General features: G+C 36.9%; 1 protein-coding gene across 3 annotated transcripts in view; it reads right to left on the bottom strand.

The window, feature by feature from the left end:
* The window catches only part of PKIB (cAMP-dependent protein kinase inhibitor beta), a 120895-nt gene that overhangs the window by 36724 nt on the left and 63697 nt on the right, over window positions 1-20474 (bottom strand). Inside the window, exons 1-2 of one of the 3 annotated variants that reach the window (XM_072643188.1) lie at window positions 6789-6985; window positions 3058-3119 (exon numbers count right to left, since the gene is read on the bottom strand). The exons of 1 other annotated variant lie outside the window; for it this stretch is intronic. The gene's annotated coding sequence lies outside the window, so the exon portion shown is untranslated. Of the gene's footprint in view, window positions 1-3057; window positions 3120-6788; window positions 6986-20474 lie in introns of those variants that run through there. One more of the 3 variants, XM_072643186.1, reaches the window with a different exon arrangement.

Here is a 20474-nt window from a genome sequence, read left to right as displayed (position 1 = left end):
TCCTTAGTACATACTAAGTGCTTAACAATAAAAATTAAAATGATAATAATAATTGTTGACTGACTGTGCCCAAATTGATAACAACAGACTAGTCAGATAAATGGTAAAGTAATAAAGCCAAATTCCTAGGGCATAATGGAAAATGGACTATAGAGAAAATGTAGCATAAGGGAAATCCCTGCATTCAAGGTTTTAATTCTACTTCTGACAAGCTACATGACCTTAGACAAGTCAATTAATCTCTCTGGATCTTGATTTGTTTATTTGTGAAATGACCTCTCAGATCCCTTCAAGTTATAAATCTTCAGTTCTTTAATTTAACTAAAATTTTCAGAATATCAAAAGGCTGACCAGTAAGCAGTTATCAGTTTGACCTTACAACCCTAAATGCATTTGTGAGGAGGGGAAAAAAATATCAGGATATACAGTACCAAGGTCTGTCTAGGTCACATATGCAATAAGAAACTCAGCCTTATGGAGGAAATTTTGAGTAGCATTTGCAGAAAGTGTTAAAATGCTGAGCTCAAAAAATGAGCTTTCTGAAACAGTCCTAAATACCCCAAGTTTCCTTTTATACATCCACTGTAAGTCTTATTCCTGTTTTCACTGAGCCATGATTTGTTACTATCCTCTCTCTTTAATTCTCCTAAACTCTGAAGGCTTCTTGGTGATCCTAGTAAGAGGTCTATAGAATTGAATCAGATGATGTCAAACACATCTAAGTCTGTTCTGTAATCTGATCAACTTTTCAATCTACGGACCCAGAAGTTGACACTAACCAGGAGCCAAGGCAGTCGGTGCCCTCCACTCCTGTGGCATCATGTGACTAAGGGAGCTGGAAAAGAGAAGAATCATTTCTGAGGCCTATGAATCTCCAAGGTGCTGTATACAGACATTGAAGGGGATACAGCCTATTATAATAACAAAAGAGAGTGACATCTGACTCTTCTGAATAGTGTTTGAGGAAAGAAAAAGTCTTGTGCAAGTAGCAGCTGCAATAAAGATATGACATTTAAAAACAAATTATGCCACATTGTCGTCAGTCTTTAGCAAAGCACAAAATGAATTATTATCCTTTTATGCTTGTCATTTCAAAGAAGTTTTTTTTAATTGCTTTGCCTTTATAGGTTTAATCCAAAAAAAAAAAAAATTCAGTGCAGTAACTACCTTATCCTACAAGCTGCTAGGAAGGGCTTCACTTATTTTTCATATGAAACAGAAAGAAGAAACCAATTAAAATATAACACTGGGGGGAAAATCCAATCAAGTGGGTATTCAAAAGCACAATTTTACAGAAGACTGGTTTGCATAACAGGGGTAGTAGAAAGTGAAAATTTTAGTTTTCCAGTTTCGAGCCCTAGGAAACCAAACAAACATTTAATGAACCATCTCCCATATGGATAAGCAAATATAAACAATCTAATTCAGTCTCCAGCAAAAACTACCCATATGTGTTTTTTGTAATTAGTTAATATTTGTCTTATGCAATAAAATGCACAAATTTTCTATTTCATGAACTATTATGTTGCTTTAAGATAGACATCTGACCTCTTTTCACTGAATCTCAGAACTTGGTACATAAGTCCTCTAAGAGTTCAAGTGACTTGCTCTAGGTCAGACAAAGAAAGGATCAAAGATAGAATTCAAGCACACATCTTCCTGATTGAATTTCTAGTGCTCTATCCACCATATCACACTGCCTCTTACCTTGCAAATAATAAGTGATTAATAAGTTCATCACTTTTTTGGCCCATCTGTTAAAGAGTGTCATCCAATTTAGCAAGTTGGATCTCAGATGACAGATATTTTCTGTCACCAGGTCCATATTTGAAGCTTTTACCACTTGATAGGCCCTTCTAGAGCTTGAACTCTGCTAGTATAGCCTTCCAGAAATTAGAATCAGTACCACACCATAAAAAAGGCAACCCAAGAAGACATTAGTGGAACACTCTGGTTGGAATGACCAATAAGGACTTGAATAGAATTTGATTGACATAAAAAATGCTAAAGATGTACAACCATCTTATGATATCTTTATAAATGCAAACCCTCAAGGATTCTTGGAAGGGAGCACATAATAGGACCACATCATCAGAGATATAGGTTGATTCTGGAACATATGCTTTTATTTTTGTCTTGATCCTGACCAATCCATCTTTCCCTTCATCAGGACTGGTCCAAGAAAAAATTGTGAAGTCAGTAGTATTACCCCTGGCATGCCTTCCCTGCTTGTACTGATGATGCAAATAATTAGTAAAGATATATAGACTTAGAGTAATAATACATTTTATCCACTAAAAATACATTTTTTTTGGAATGAGTTGACTTTCAGGAGAAGAAAGTGAGGAAATGAAAACAGTGAGGTTGGTAACCTTACACAGCCCTCCCTCACTCAAATCAAAGTCAACTACAAATCATGTCATCATCTTGACATCATGGTCTTTTTTGAGAATGAAAGACAAACACAGCACAATGCTTTGTAATAAAATGAATGAATGAAGCATTTATTAAAGGCTTACTATGTACCAGGCACTGTGCCAATTGCCAGAAATGCAAATCTAAAAGTAAGGTAGTGTCTGCCCTGATGCAGCTTACATGGTAATAGTAGGAGACAACACATCAAAATGAAGTGCTGTCCAGATGGAATTTCTGGGCAGTTACATGAGACAGTGAGTTGATCATTCTACTACATATCCCAAGTCTTCATTCTTAGTAACAGATTTCTGGGAACTTAGAATGAAACCTTTTTAGAAAAAGATGTTCGCATTGGCAGAACAATCTAAGGAACTGCTTTTCAAAGAAAAAATTGATAATATCAAGAAAATCCAAGAGAGGGGAAGGATTAGTAATAACTAACACAATTTCTTCACTACCTAGAAGAGACCTTATAGCTCTTCCATGTATTTTCATCTCCTCCAAATCAGACACCACCAATGAAACTCTGGTTACATTGTGTAATGCTATCAAGTGCTTTACTAAAGGAACCCTTTTCTGTTGAGAGATCAATACTCAATAATCAAAATAACTGAGGAAGAAGAAAAAGTAAATCACACTTACAGGTCACCTGATTAGGATCTACAGGTACTCCTGAAGATAGGTTCTGCTGGACCAGGCCTTTTCTGCAAGTGAAAACAGTAGTGATGAACCAAAAGGAATTCTGCTCCCCAGTTCTAATAAAAGAAATTTGATCATCCTGACTGGATTATCTAGCCACTTAAACACTGTTTCTATGACTAGTACAAGCTTCTTAACCTGCCTAGGTCAAGGTTCAACGTGTAGGTAAAAATGGAAATTCTTCCATTAAAAGTTAATGCACCTTCACTTCCAATATCACCTATCAGTCTCTCTGGAAAAAACTGACTAAATCTATCAACTAAATCCAAAGGGTGGGTAATTACATAACACAGCAGTGCTCATGTCAACATGAGGAAATTTGAGCAAAACCTGAAAATGACTTTGAAATCACAGCATGCATTTATTTGCTGGATGAGACAAAGTATGATGCAGGGAGGGGAGGAAGGGTAAGGAGCACAAAGAATGGTAAGAATGAGAGAAATTTCAGAGGGATTCTTATGTAATGGTAGACTGGGAATCCAGCTTGAGAGAACACTGAATCTTTGACAGGAATCTTGCAATATGGCATCCCTTATTTCTAGCACCCCCATCTTAACAATGGAGAAAAATCTAACCATGAATCTTGCTCTCAAAAGTCACCATCAGACTGGGACTATAAATAATAATTCCTTTATACCATTTTATAGTTTATCAAGCACCTTCTTCACAACAGCTCTCTGAAGGGAATACCACAAGTATTATTTCCATTTATGGATGAAGAAAGGCTCAGATAAATTATGCAGTTAATGACTGCTGGAGCTGGGATTTGAACCCTAGGTTTTCTGATTGTCAAATCCAGGGTCCTCTCTACTATGCTGTATTGCCTGTCATCATTTGTGGTCCTTTGCCACTTTAAAATACTCAATCTCAGTCAGAATGCTATAATATTATAATAAATATTATAATAATATAATAAAATTTAATTTTTTATTTTATTATTACAATATAATTAATAAATGTAATTATATATAATTATTTAATAACATTTAATTATTAATAATAAATAATATAAATATTGTATATTATGTTATTATTATATATTATTGTATAAAAATGTGATATAATATTATAACCAATAAAAAAAAAAATAGTCAAAACCAAAAAAATTGTAGGCAGCTAGGTGACTTAGTGGACAGAGTGCTAGACGTGGGGTAAAAAAATGAGTTCAAATTTTGTTTCAGGATCTGAAACCCATGTGATCCCTGAGCATATCACTTAATATCTCTCCTCCTTAAGACAATGGGTCTACTCACTGCTGAGGGTCTTTGAACCCCTTTTTTTACAACTACATGACTTGCTAATAAATCACATAGATCAAACTTTGTTTCCTTAGTTTACCTGAATTCAATCACAACACTGGCTAACTAGATTTGAATAAAAGATCAAATCAAGGCCCAGGCCTCTTTACTGCTCTGGTGTTCCTTCAATTGTACCATGATTTGGAAGCAGAACCAGTTCTCAACGAGTCATTTAATTCTATCTGTTTGCTTCTCTGAAGATGGTCCAGCACCACTAACGATATTAGGAAACATCAAATTCATTATATGTTAAGTCCTAGGAAGATGTGATGTTTTCAGAACCCAGCCTACTCAAAACCTATATTAATATTTCCTCCCCCAGACTTATACTAGCATTTTTCCTTCTTAAGCACTGGGATGCTTTATCATCCTAATTCTTGAGTGGCCACGCCCCACCCCAACCCGTTGCTCCACCCAGAACTGTCTTGCCAGGAACTAACTCCCTATTCCCTAGGCACCTTCATTAAAATGTAATGGTCCAGCTGATGACTTTGCACAGCCCTGCCTCACTTAAATCCAATTCACTTGCCAATCAAGACATCACCCTCCTATGTCACTGGTCCTCTTCAAGAAGGAAGGAGGAACCACTATCCAAAACCACAAAGGTTCAGCTGGATTCTGCCAGCAAGTTGATCTTATAGATTAATATCAAAGAGTGTTGTTGACAATGGCTACAGGATTCTCCCCTCCAACCCCTGCCCCACCTCACTCCAGCCCCAGGTAACAGTATTTTAATAAGACATTTTGACTTAACTAAAAGGAATTATTTTAATTATGGTAATTCTAAGCATTTTAATGGACCTATGGGGAAAGATATTTTGATCAGGGGAGATTTTCAGAACCCGAGACTAACACTTCATAATTAGCTGCCTTCTTCCATCCCCACTATTATTTATTATCTATTATAGCTGGAATTTGAATAATCTCTACAATTTCTCTATTGCTGTTATTATTCATGAACTAATCTATATTTTTAATGGATCTGTGATTTCATGGGTACAGGGAGCTCTCAGTTTTCCACATTTTCTTATCCATAACTTAAGTCTTAGAGTTGTTTGGGGGCACTGAGAGGATGTGATTTAACCAAGGTCACTGTAACGCCGATCACAGCAGCACACCTGAGGACTGCTGCTATGAGTAATTTTAAGGGTCTAATCGCATAGTATAATGAACTCTTTATTCAGCAATAAACTAAACATTGTTCACTAAGGTAAAGCATAACATTCATAGCAACATACTTTAGCAAAATATATAATCTAATACGTATATGTATCTCATAACACTCAGTATGTCATATAGCATATATCATTGTATTCCCAAAGTCAGGGGATTCCAGGCTGGGGTCTTCCTTAGCATGATGCATCCTTAAGGGGTAGCAGAGAATACCACCCTATCCATCCCTAGGTCACTGTAAGAACAGTCTCCTTAATCAATACACAATGTCCAAGTAAAGTCCTCTCTCATCTTGACCTGAGGCAGACTTCCAAACTCCATAACTCCATGGGTCAACCACTCCCAGCTCTTGAGTGGTTTCACATGCAGATAGCTCTCTGTTCCTGCTCCTTGTCTCAATCCCTAGGACGGTTCCACTCCAAACTCTCCCTGCTTCTGCCTGACAGCAGTCTCCAGGGGCTCCTGCCCACAGCTTCTGTTTCTAGGAAAACAAAGCTTAACAGGGCTATCATAACATATATGCACATCACCAGAGCCATCATCTCAGTCCACTTTAACACCTCTTAAAAGGGGCTTAAGCTAAGCCTCCTTTCTGTAGGTGGATCTCTACTTTTCAACTTAATTCACTCATAAAAACCAACAGACAGGGCTTCTGTCTGAGAAATTAACATAGACCAACAGAAAGGATTTCTTTCTGAGAAATCAACAGAAGGAGAGCCAACATCACAAACATTCTTTTTCTTAGGGCTCCCCACAAGCAAGTTCCTGTTTCCAATCAAAGACTCTCAATTCACTCAGAGGCAAGACTCAAAGGCACTTGATTGGCTAAAACTCAATCCAGAAAAACAGCAAAAAATCCTGCTTTGCTTGCCATTATAGCACACAAGCCAGTATGTATCTGAGACAAGATTTGAACTAAGATCTTACTGACTATAAGCTAATCAACGTTTAGTCTTCTATATTTCTACAAAAATGATGGAGCAAAACAAAAAGTAGATGAATCATGTCAAATTTAAGACCACAATTGCATGTCCCTCTGGAGTCTAAAAGTAAATTCTAGACAATTATAATTACTTTCCTAAATAGATCAGTATAGAAGTTAATAGAAACCATCAGTAGAAATGCTGCACATGATGCAATAGTAATTTTTCATTCATTGGAAAGAAGCAAATTTTTTGTGTAATGATTATATAAGGACTATACCTTAAGAAAAGAATAGGTTCATTCAAGTGAATGGGGACATGATGCTTCAGATGGTTCCAGTGGTGTTACTCTGTCTACCTTCCTCTTCCCATCATTCTTCCATCTGGAAGCTGCTGTGTCCAATCAACTCTAGCCAGGTACTTGTTGGTAAGGGAGGAGGAAGAGATGATCTTTTCCATAGAACACATCGATTTATCAACATTCCAGATGGACTTTGGGGGTTGGTTTGTTCTACAAACTTCTATTATGACTACTCAGACTACTTAGCAACTCCCACACATACATAGCACACTGGTTCCTCAGTTGCTAACATCAACAGCGGAACTACTTCACAACGTCAAGTTTGACCCTTTTTGCCCCATTAACCACCTCCACCCACACGTACTAAATCATAACCTTTGTTATCTTATTCCATGATCTCAGCCCTATCCAGCTCACCCCTAATCATTCTCAAGCTCCCTCCACTTATTTTTTGCCCCCAATGATTTTCACCATGCCATATAAAATCTTTGTTCTACCATGATAAAAGTCCCTTAAACTTCTCTACCAGGGCCCCATTTACCTCTATCTTGTTGTTTAGTCATTTTCAGTCATATTCCATTCTTTGTGACCCCTTTCAGGGTTTTCTTGGCAAAGGAACTGGAGTGGTTTGCCATTTCCTTCTCCAGATCATGTTACAGATGAGGAAACTGAGGCAAATAGAGTTAAGTGACTTGACCAGGGTCACATAGCTGGTAAGTATCTGAGGCTGGATTTGAATTCAGGTCTTCCTGACTCCAGGTCCAGCACTTTATCCACTGTACCACCTAGCTGCCCTATCTCTAATAACAAACTCTAACATTTATAAGCTGCATGTGACAAAAAGCATAATCAAACATGTAGTATTTAGGATACATGTCTGTGTTGGGTGAGAATCCCAAGACTATGAGATGGCCTTCAAATGTGAAAAGGATTTGGATTTTAGAGCTAGAGAAAAATGTCCAATGTCTGTCAGTCCTAGGATGTTTCTGTCAGTACAACTGAGCCAATGAGTGGGAGTTTGAGTGGGGGCAGGGGGGCACTAAAAGGTCCACAATAATAGTTTACATTTGAACCAGAGGCCAGATTGTGCACATCTGAGAGAAGGCCCAGAGTAGCCTGGCTAGTATGGGCCAGACCAGACTGGGTGAAGATAGACAAAAGAATTGTTTTTGTCATCAAGGTCCAAGTAAGCTAGGAAGACCCAGCAAGTAAAATCTGTTTCACATAGACTAGTCAGAATACAGGGAGGCTCCAAAGCTTTAATGTGTGTAGAAGATTAGAAAAAGGGTGATATGCTCAAGGCCTGAAGTCTGGAGGGAAGAGAGATCTATGGAGACTTATCAACAGTCAGAGTTGGGTCTGATAGGGTCTTTCTCCTAGGCCGGTGCAGTAGCCTAAGCTTAGGAACTATGTAGAAGAAAAAAAATTAGATTGTAAAGACTGTAGGAGAAATTCAAAAATTGCTTCCACTATCTATCTACATCAAAAAAGCAAATTTCTTCAAGTGAGAGTTCCTTATGCCAATGAAACACATCCCTATTTTCTACCTGTCATGTTATACTCTCTCCCCCCAGATATGCTGCTTTCTATCTTTTCTCCATAGTGTTTATAATAAATTTAATTTGAGAGAAAAAAAGAAGGTAGTATGCTTTAAGCAGGGTATATGATATAATAGTAACCTCTGTAGATTTCCTGGGTTTTAGGGTAACTGAGAATAATAAGCAACATTTATATAGGCTTTAAGGCTTACAAAAGACTTTGCGTGTGTAGATCCTCCCAACTCTATGAGATAGGTGCTATTACTATTCCATTTTAGAGATGAGGAAACTATAGGAGAGATAAGTTAAGTGATTTGGCCAGGGCCACACGGCTAATAGTGTTTGAGGCCAAATTTGAACTCAGGTCTTCCAAACTCTAGACCCAGAGTTCTACTCATTGAACTACCTATCTATTCAAGCATCAATTTAAAATGAAGGAGAAACAACAAGAAAAACAAAATCTAGCACCATAAACGCATAATGATTAAGCTTTATCCCTAACAAGACACATGAGAAGGCATTTTCCTGTTTTATTCTGTTTTGTTTTTTACAGAGATGGGGGACTAAGAATATGGAATATAGCATATATCACACCTTTTGAATATTTTGGTTAGTTTTACTGATCTATCATTTTTGTCCTCTTTTTTATGCTGCATTATAAGGCATTGATCTCTGAGAAGGAGAAGAAGATGCTGGGAAATATGAATGATGTGAAAACAAAAGATATTAACAAAAATTTACTTGAAAATGGTAATAACTGTACTATTTAGAATTATAGTATTTTGTAAGAAAATGCTGTAAATTTGAAAGTACTCTGTAAATGGGAACTGAATAAACTGCTTACTCAAAGGCCACTGACAATCCCCAGTTGACAAATTCAAATCCTTTTCTTAGTTCTTCACCCAGTCAACTAGTATTTGCCTCCCTGCAGTACTCAAAATTACTGACCACTCTTTTTTATTGCTACTCTTTCTTCCCTTGACTTATATGAAATTACTTTCATGGTTGCTTTCCGATTCTCTGACTACTTTTTGTCTCCTTCCCTAACACTTCCTCTTCTTCTGCCCTTATGTGTGTTCCCCAACACTGTTCTCTCTATACTATCACCCACTTCTGCAGTTATTACTTCTATGAATGTTTACTTTTGGTATCATATTTTTTTTGTTTTCTTTTTGTTAATTTGTTTTGTTAATTTTTATTTTCAGTTTCAAATTATCTCCCTCCTTCTGTCCTCTCCCTCCATTGAGAAGGCAAAGGATACCCATTATACATATGAAGTCACACAGAACATATTTCTACTTTATCTACTATTCTGTATCTCCAGCCTGAAGTTGTTTCATGAATTTCAAGCTTCCATCTGCTTCAGGTTCATATCTCTTATTTGGATGTCCTGTTGACATCTCAGCCTCAGCTTATCAAAATATTTTTTCATCTTCCAAAACATTTGTTCCTCCTCTGAGCTTCCCTATTTCAATTTACAATACCACCATCTTCCTGGTTACCCAGACTCAAAACCTCAAGATCATTTTTTATTCTCTTTACTTCTTTATCTTGTACATACAAGAGTAACTAAGTCTTTATTAGCCATACAAATTAAGACAAGTCATTTCAGGTCCCTCGTTTTCAGTTTCCTCATTTCTACAATAAGACAAGCTGGACTACATGTCATAGAATTAGAACCATAGGCTCAACCACATTAATCTTCTCATTTAGTCTAACCTCTTCCCTAATGTTATGGTTGAGGAAAATAAGTCTTAAGTTAACTGACTTTCCCAAGGTCATACAGGTATTAAGTAGTAGATGGTGATTTGAACCAATGTTCTCTGATTTCAAATCTAGCACTCATTCTACTGTATCCCAATAAAGGATATTGTATGTGTAGGGTAAGGGAAAGGAAAGAGCATAGATGACTCAAATGTTATGAACCTGGGTGGCTGGGACAATAGTGGTGACAGAAAGAAAAAGAAGTCTGGAAGAAGGACAGACTTAATAGGAAAGATGATGTACTCCATTTTTGACATCTATCTGAGGTACTGATAGAATGTCCAATTGGAAATTGCAAGAAGGCAACTGGAGATGTAGGACAGGAGTCCAGAAGTCATATCTAGATATACAGAGTTGGGAGTCATCTGCTTCAATATGATTACTGATTGAACTTATTTATGCTAGAAGATGAGATCACTAAGACAGATAGTGCAGAAAGAAGAAAAAAGAGAAGAGGACCCTGGGCAGAGCTTTGGGGGCTATGTGTTTAGAGGACCAGAATGAATGATGATCTAGCAAAAGAGACTGAGAAATAGCCAGATTGTGAAAGAACAGGTTACAGAAAAGCACTATAATGGGACAGAATGAGGACTGGACTTGTAGTCAAGAGGACCTGAATTTGAATCCCTTCTCTAACACTCTTAACACTGTTCGATGACCCTGGAAAAGTCAGTTATCATTCTAAGTTTCAGTTTCCTCATTTACAAAATGGAATAGTAATTATCATAGCTCATCCCTCACGGGGTTGTTGTGAGGGTCAAATGAGACCTTTTCCTATGACATAAACTACTTTTCAAATCATAAATTGTTATATAACTATTAGTAATTATAAGAAAAGAAGCAGAAAGAAATAATGCCAAGAGTATGGAAAGAGTGCCTAGGGATAAAAGGGTAAGTCAAAAGTTGTAGACAGTTCAAGGAAGATGAGGACTGATAAAAGACCATTGTATTTAGTGTATTTAGCAGTTAGAAAATCACTAGAAACCTTAGAGAAACTGGCTTCTGCACAGGAAGAGTTAGAAGCCTGACTATAAGATGATGAGAAGCAAGAATATAGTTAAAAAGCAGAAACAGGAAATATAAACAATTCTTGTCAAGAATTTAGCAAGAGAAAAGAGTTTGAGGACATGACAGAATCAAAAGAAGGGCTGCTTTTCTTTTTTGAGTTGCTTTCCTGCCCCACTCCCCCCAAGAAAAGAGGAGACCCCATAGCATGAAAAGGTAGAAGCAAATGATCCTGTAGATAGTCAGGAATGCAATAGCTTGATTGATTTGTTATAGTATTAAGACTGAAATAGGAAGAAAAGTGAGGCCAGAACTGATCTACTGATGTGAGAGATGTGGAGAGAAGGGATAGAGGAAGAAATGAAGGGACTGAAGATTGAACTGATGACAGAGTAGGTTTAAGAGGAGTAAAGATGAGGGAGAGATGGAAGAGCAAAAGATTGTGGTTAGAGAATGGATTTTCAGAGTTTAAATCATGGAGGTGGTACTGTCTGTCATGATGTTGAGGTCTAGGATCTGATCCTTCCGATAAGTGACAGCAGGTATCACTAAATTATCGTATGATAGTCAGGATGCAAAAAAGACACCAGAAAGTTAGTAATATTGGAATGAACTAATAAGAAGAAACCTGGTGGGGGGTGAGTCTGTATGCAGGTCCAAAAAAATCAATTTCACAAATACAAAACACCAATTTGTCTGAAAAAGACCTTGGAATTTTAGTGGAATATATTATTTCAATAGCCATGAACAGTTTGCTATTGTAAGCCCCTACTATCACCACCAAAAAAAAGCTAATATGGTCTTAAAGTACATTGAGGAAACTCATACAGGACTAGGGAGATGATAAACTCACTGTACTGTATTCTTGCTAGACCGCTTCACCAATTATAAGCCTATGACACCATGTTCCTAAGAGTACTGTGTTTGTTCTGGGTGCTATTTTTAACAAGAGGTCATCCAAAGGAGGGTAAAAAGCAGGGTGGTGAAAGGCTGTAAAATCATCTATAAGAAAATAAATTGAAAGATCTGTGGATCAGAAGACTAAAGGGAAGCTATATAACTGTCTTTGAGTATATCAAAGGCTAGCATTTGGAATAGGGAGTACACATGGGCCCAGGGGACAGAACCAGAAACAGTAGAAACTGCAAAGTTCAGGTTTAGGTTTGATGTCAGCTTCCTAACAATCATAGCTATAGAAGAGTAGAATGAACTATCTTGGGGGGTTTTTCCCTTACTTGTTGTTCAGTTACATCCAACTCTTGATGATCCCATGGATCATACTGTCCACGGTATTTTCTTGACAAAGATATCATTTCTTTTTCCAGTAGATTAAGGTAAATGGAGGTTACGTGACTTGCCTAAGGTTACACAACTAGTATGTGTCTGAGGCCAGATTTGAACCCAGGCTGACTTCAGGCCCAGTTCTATCCACTGAGGTATCTAACTGCTCCTTTTCCCTCAGTCAAGGTACTTAAAAGTTAGATAATAACTTATTGAATATGTTGTAAAGGAAATTTTTGTTCAGGTATGAGTTGGGCTAGATGGCCTCTGAGGTGACCTCTGAAATTCTGTAATTCTGAGAGGGTGAATGAATTGGAGGCCACTAGAGCACAACAATAAGGATAACACTATTACTGCTCCTACTAACATATTATTTATATAGCACTTCCTATGTGCCAGGCACTTTGATAAACACTTGATGATTACTATCTCATTTTACCCTCACAAAAAGTAGCTATTATTATTATCCCCATAATTTTGTGGGCATTTTATGGATGGAGAAACCAAGACAAACAGACATTAAGAGACTTAAGGGTCTCACAGCTAATAAGTTATACAGCTAATAAGTATCTGAGGTCACATTTGAACTCACTCAAGTCTTCCTGACTCCAGGTATGGTGCTCTGTTTTCCTGTCTCACTACCTTAAAAAAAACAAACAAACAAACAAAAAAAACCTGCCTCATGCTAATTTCTTTGTGTTGAAGGCACCACCATTGTTTCTATCACCCCAGCTTAAAACTTTAGAAATTACTTTGATTATTCCCTTTCCCTCACCCTATTTATCCAATCTGTTGTCAGGTCCCATGAATTCTACTTCTATAATAAATCTAATTAGCCCCTTATCTACTGCCCACATCTGAATGTACTGAGTTGACTCTATCACCATTCTACTAAAAAAAAAAAAACTTCCAATGGCTACTTCCCTTCACATAATCTACTTCCAGCAAAAATGCATCATTTTCCATGCTCATTCTGCCCTCTCTTGGCTCCACACCTACCTTTGCCTGTTATGCTATTAGCCTTTGCTCATGCCATATTATTATCCAAGGTGAAGACAGATGTACCCTTTCCTCTCTCCCCAACCTTTATATGTTAAAGTCCCTTTCTTCCTTCAAGACCCAAATCAGGAACCAAATCTTCCTTCATAATAACAAAACATATTTAAATAGAATTTTAAGGTTTATAAAGTACCTTATAAATGTTGTATCTTATTGCTTACTGTCTGAGGGAGGCCAGAGGGGAGAGGAGAGAGAAAATTTGGAGCTCAATTTTTTTAAAAAATTATCTTTACATGTAACTGGGGGAAAATGTTACTTTTTTGAAAATATATTGTTTGATCCTCACCACTACCCTGAAGGATAGGTGCTATTATTATCCTCATTTTACAGATGAGGAAACCAAGGATGGGAGATGAATTGACTTATCCAGAGTCACAAAGCTAGTAATTATTTGAAGTTAGATTTGAGCTTAGTTCTTCCTGCCTTCAAATCTGGTGATCTATCTACTAAAGTTGCCAACTAGCTGTCTCACTTGAAAACCTTCTATGAAATTTCTCTGACCTCACTCCTCATCCCAGCTGAAAGTAATTTTTCCCATTATTGAATTTTTCATAGCACTTATCAGAAACTTTATACATGTATTCAGTCTTCCTAGAATCCTGATTTTTATGTAAATGTCTTTTCCCCACACCTAGTTTATAATAGGATAAGAAAGCTCCTTATAAGTTTGATATGCATATCTTATCTTTTTATCCCCAGCAGAAAGCATCATAATGTCTTATATGTAAGAGGTGCTGAACAAATACTTTACATTTAACATAGTTCAAGTCAATCCAATCTAGTTGTAAGTTTGTCTGTCATCCCATTTAATAATTTTGAATCCTAATTTTGTAACCTAATTTCTTAGTTGTCAATTCTATGTCATATGCAGATTTTAAGTATGTTTCCTATCTCTTCATTAAAGTGATTGATAATATATCAAATAAGACCATAGAAAAGACAGAGTTCTGTGACACACAACTAAAGAATTTTTCCATCTGACATTAATTGGATAGGAGATTAGTCTGAATATGTACTGACATCAGAGCATATTTTGGAAGTGGTTTCTCATTTTAAAACATGCTTCTGATCACTAATTTTGATTGTGATTTTTCTCTTTCCAACAAATCTGTAATAGAAGAGAGGGAGAAACTAGTTAACTTAGGCTTTCTATCAAGCTATTTATCCAACTGAAAAGATTTTTTTTTTTTACTGACTCCCCTATGAAGTGTCCTTGAATTCATACTATTTCTTCACTATCTTTCTATGGTAAACAGAGTCAAATTTTTGTGAGTGTGATTAATTTACTTAATTGTAAATGAAATGAGCTGTATTATGTAGTAAGCATGTTTCTCTGTGCCCATGTTTGAACCTCATGCTAGATTACAAGCACCTGGAAAGAAGAAACAATGTCTAATTAATACCTCTCCATCTCTATGAATTAGGGGCAGGGGAGGTACTTAATATCTGCTTGTTGAATGAAAGAATGACTGAATGATGAGGTAGTCATATTAATTTGTTACTGATCATTAGAATCTCCTTTTCTGCTTAAGACTTCTCAGCTGTATAATCATAACCTTGAAGACACCAACTATTTATCTAATGAAGCCTTATTTGCCTTTGGTCACTGAATAATAGATTAAAAAGAAAATGGACACTAAACATTGCCTTCTTTAATTCTCAATAAGCATTATGCATAATGAAAGAGGAACATTTTGTCCTAAGGGTGTCTCTTTTTTAATCTAGCTTACCATGTGATCCCTTAATTCTAAAGTCTTCATTTCACTTTTACACTATTTGCAGCAATGGTCATTATAAGTAATGAATCCTAGGGCTCTGGCAAAGAAACAGGGACAATTCCTTTATATCAATTTCTCTGATAACTAAAAGACTAGGTATGTTTAACTTGGAGAAAAGAAGAAAAGGAAAGAGGAGGAAGCAGGATAGCAGTGTTCAAGTATTTGAAGGACTATTATATGGAAGACAGGTTAGATAACTGGTTAGGAAACCAGATTAGGTTTGCTGTTAGTCTAACGATTTGAGCTGTCTGAAGGAAAATGGATTGCTTCAAGATGGGGGAGCTTATCCCTCTTTGGAAGGGATTGGATGACCCCTTCAAGAAGAGGTTGAATGACCACTTGTGGAGAATTCCTTTAGGGTATAGGTTGGATTAGATGAAAACTGATATTCCTTCCAACTCTCAATTTCCATGATTCTATTAGGATAGAATCAGGGAAATATCAAACTGCAAAGTCTCATATCCACTTTAAAGAGCGAATGGGAATCTCCTAGAGGTATTTAAGTAGTATAGTTGATAGAATTCCAGACTTAGCATCAGAAAGACCTCTCTTTAAATCCTGTTTGTGACACTTACTACTTAGGAACAAATCACCTAACTTCTATCAGCCTTAGTGTCTCATCTGGAAAATTAGGATGCTCATAACACCTACCTGAGAGAATCAGATGAGAACATATGTTAAGGGCTTTGCAAAATTCAATGTTCTATGTACATGTTAGCTGTTATTATTGCTGTTATTGTTGAGTGGAAGCTGGATGCTCACTTTTGAAAGATATTATAGCAAGGAATCATGCTTTAGGCAGAGGCTAGACTAAATGACTTTTTTTTTCAACTTGAAGGTTCTCTGATTGCTCCAGTCTAGCTTGTTCATTTTACAGATGAAAAGGCTAAGAGGTTTAGTGTGTTCAGGGTCACCTAACCAGATAGCGGGAGAACTGGCATGAGAGCCCCTGCTCTTCTGATTTCCAGTGTTCTACCTTATCACCCTGCCTCTACTGTTATTAGGAGGTACAGAACCCTTTGTTTCCATCAGTCAATAACTGGGTCATTGTCATCAACAGAAAAGAAAAAGCAGCAGATGTATGACTGCTTGGCAAAAATTATGTGTAGAGGTTTTCTTACTCAAATCAAAAACCTGGTCCCATTATGGTCTGACTACACATGCCAGTGGCTCAGTAGTGTTCATTCTCTCATCCATCCAGACATTTGTTTAGCATGTCTGTTCCATTTGTCAAGGAAAATCAAAGATTTTCTGGCTCTGTCAAGTATATTCCTGTATCAGTCTGCAGAGAATCAGTGTTTTCATGTGCCTTTTTTCTTGTGTGAAGTTCATTCTCTTGTTGACTTTCATGCTCATTTTCTGTCCATACAAAAGCTTTTTCTATATTTTCCTGCTTTGATGTTGTTTTCCTTAATTTGTGTTCCCTAAGACGGCCTTACTGTGTCTTATTGGCTCCACTAACAGGCTAACAGTCTGCTTCCATTTTTTGCTCATCAGCCTCCTTCAGAGCTCACAAAGCTTTAGAAGCACTCCATCACAAAGGCAGACAATTTACTAGGGAACATTTAAGCTTGGCAGTATACTGAAATCATTCCTTAAATGCTCAAAGACAGGAAAATATATATTTGCTTTCAGAAAGTGAATTTCTTGTTTTAGGGCTTGAGGGTGAGAGGGAATTGCTATGCTACTTAGCAATATCAAAAAAGACAGATTTTCTTTGCCATCAGCATGCTAATTAACGTCTAAAAGCCAATGTAGGACACTAGAGGAGACATCATGTAAGCACAGCCTGATAGACTGGTGCACTTAGCTGAATAATGCATCCATTATTTTTACCATCTTTTCCATCTTTTTAAGTGCCACTGCATTTTGTTGTACTGCCTGAAAAAGCAGTCGCCATGGCAAGTGTTGAATCACATGGGACAATGCGCCTGATGCCAACCAATACTGAAAATACCGTTCTAAAGAAATATGCTCAGCAGGCATCTATTGACATTCATTGGGTAGGGAACAACCTATTTACAGTAAGCAGGAAGTCTTCCTGTTCTTACACTGGCATTTTACAAGCCTATTATATTTCATAGTAATCATTTTACTTTAATTCTCCTCCTTTTCTTTCCCTAACCCCAAGAGATAGAAGCACACCCACACACTGAATCCAGACATAAACAAGTATGCGTGTGCACACCTGCACTTGCATACATACAGGTTTTTTCATCCAGCAATTTTAAAATATTTTACCACTATTTATTTTCCAATCAAATTTAACAGAGTCCACTAATTTTCATAATCTATCATTTGGATGGGATCCTAGACTGAAGATTACCTTTGTGCTGTTAATTAACAAATACTTTGCTAAGTAAATTAATATGGTAAAGAAAGTTTGGGGATGAAAGGAGTAAGTATAACCTACTTTAAAAAACAAAGTATTTGGAAGCATTTAGTTTGTTTTAAGTAGGTTTCCACTGATTTGGATGGCTTTCCTTCCCCTCCAGTTATTCCCAGTTAAATGTTAGGCTGGGTGTCTCATAACCTAACTTACAGAAGAAGAAACCAAAACACCTGATTCTTAAAACAAGAACTGAGAAAAAGAAAAGAAGATCTTTCATTTAGCCTCTGTCCCTAATTATCATGTAAATCAGTAAATCAGTTAGTCAACAAATCTTTAATAAGCACTTACTATGTACCAGTCTTTGTGCTAAGAGTAGTAAATATAAAGAAAGGAAAAAATACCCTCTGTCTTCAAGGTGCTTTTAGTCTAAATGGTAGAGAAAACATACAATATCCAGGTGCATACAAGATACATGCAGAGTAGAAGGGTATCTAAAAGGGCATGGAATTAGCAGCTGGGGGACATACGAAGAAGCCTCCTACACAAAGTGAGATTTGAGCTGAGTCTTCAAGGAAGCTGGGGAAACCAGAAGGCAGAGATGAGAGATCAGAGCCTTGTTAATCCTCGTCAAATTAGAGAACTATAAGGTTGCTGTTGACTACACCATGTAATACGGTCCGCCATTGAGACCGAGGTTTGCACATACAAAAATTAAAGTGAATAAATGTTTCCCTTATCCCTCAGAACTACAGCAGCACTGCCTAGCTAGACCCTTCGAAGAATGTCATTTAGAATAACGGAACTGGAGAGTCTTGGGCATATAATAATGATGATGATATTTATAGAGCACCTAGAGATTTGAAAAATAATATATGCATATATAAATGTATGTATGTGTGTATATATGTATGTATATATACACATATAAAACCTCATTTGATCCTTAGCATTCTGCAAATTAAGTATTTGAGCTATTATTGACTTCTGTTTGTCTCAGTTTCCTCATCTGTAAAATTAGGACAATAATAGCACCTACGTCCCAGCATTGTTATGAAGATTAAATGAGATAATAATTAAATGTGCTTAGCACAGTGCCTAGTACATAGCAGGCATTATATAAATGTCCGTTACTATTATTATTATTAAACCCCTCTTACAAAGGAGAAAGCTGAGACTCAGGTTCAGTGATTTAAAAACTGAACATGGTCCTAAGGCAGGTTTTGAACCCAGATCTCCCTGATTCCAAGTGTAGTACTCTTCCAACTGTTCTTTCACCACTTCTCTCATTTGTTCATATTTTTCATTTTCCATGGCCAAGGTTTGCCCTAGAATTCTTTCTTAAAACCTTCCCCATAATCTCTAATTAGATGAACTAACCTTATTCTATCATGTGCTCTAGAAGAGGGTCCACCTTTGACTGATTCCACCAAAATTGGGGTTTTCAGGCATATAAAATCTGTGATATTTTGCATGGGGGCAGAAATTAACTTCAGTTGACTGGAAGATTGTTTGTCCTGGTCAGAAAGACTATAGGCAGTTAATTTTATTGCATTTTCACTCTTTATTCCTATGGAATCTAAAGTGTTACACCTGCTTTTAGTGATTGAACTGTCTTGATGTCTGTGGGGCTGCATTTCAAAATTTTTCATAGAATCTCATAATTTCAGAATTGGAAAGACCCTCCAGGGTCATCTAGTTCAACTTATACCTACAAAGGAATCCTCTTTACAACTTCCCTGAACAATTTAATCTATGCTTGAAAAACTCCAGTAATGGGGAACCACACCATTTTGAGAACTCTAAAGGGAAGCACTAACTCATTCATTCTCACAACTTCTCTAAGATTGTGAGTAGACTAGGTTTTTGGGTTTTTTTGCTTTTTTTTTTTTTTTTTGCTCATCTACTGATAATACTCCAAAATGAGACAGTAAAAAAAAAATGAAATAAAAATCTGGACTGCACAGTCTTACATACTTAAGTTTACATAAATCATCACTTGTTGAGGATATTGTTGATAGGATTCATGCTTTAGGTAGAGCTCCAAGTTCATTCCAACTCTGAGTCTAAGAATTTATTAAGAATATAATATAATGGTAATAATCATCATTTCTATAGAACTTTGAAATTCACAAGGTACTTTACTCATATCACCTTGGATGATCCTACCTCGGGTGAGCGAGGTGCTCATATTATCCTATTTCAGAAATGAGGAAACTGAGGTTGAAAGAGGTTAAGAGACAGTGTCTTACAGTCATCAATGTCTGAGGTAGAAATTGAGCTCTCTTCTTCCTGACTTCCAGTCCAATGGTCAATCCACAGCACTGCCTAGCTACTTATAGATAAAAGAGCAATAGACTCACAGTCAACTGAGACTGGGTTCAGATCTTCATGACTTCTCTCTCTGTCTCTGTCTCTCTGTCTCTTGTTGGATGGCTTCTTCAGTAGAGTAGGCCAATACTACATATATTGACTATGTATTTAGCACCAATTTACTGTTTAGAAAAACTCTGAAACAACTCAATCTCACTACACTACATGAATGTACTTCTGGATGGTCCCTAAACTAAAGCCCAGTGAGAGTGTTACTGGCAGATATATTTGCGTCATGTCCAACACTTCATGATCCTATTTGGAGTTTTCTTGGCAAGGATACTAGAGTGGTTTCCCATTTCCTTCTCCAGCTCATTTTCCGGATGAGGAAACTGAGTTAAACAGGGATAAGTGACTTGCCTGGGGTCAGACAGTTAGTAAGTATCTGAGGCTGGATTTGAACTCAGGACCTCCTGACCCCAGGGCTGGCAATCTATCCACTGTACCATCTAGCTTCCCTTTATGACCACTTAGGAAGATTCATTATTTGCCCTAATCAGGACTTAGCTGTGTTAAGCCTGAAGGTTTTGTAGACTAA

This window comes from Notamacropus eugenii, chromosome 2 (assembly GCF_028372415.1).
Source record: "Notamacropus eugenii isolate mMacEug1 chromosome 2, mMacEug1.pri_v2, whole genome shotgun sequence".
Classification (NCBI taxonomy): domain Eukaryota; kingdom Metazoa; phylum Chordata; class Mammalia; order Diprotodontia; family Macropodidae; genus Notamacropus; species Notamacropus eugenii.
This window is presented reverse-complemented; position numbering and strand designations above follow the sequence as displayed.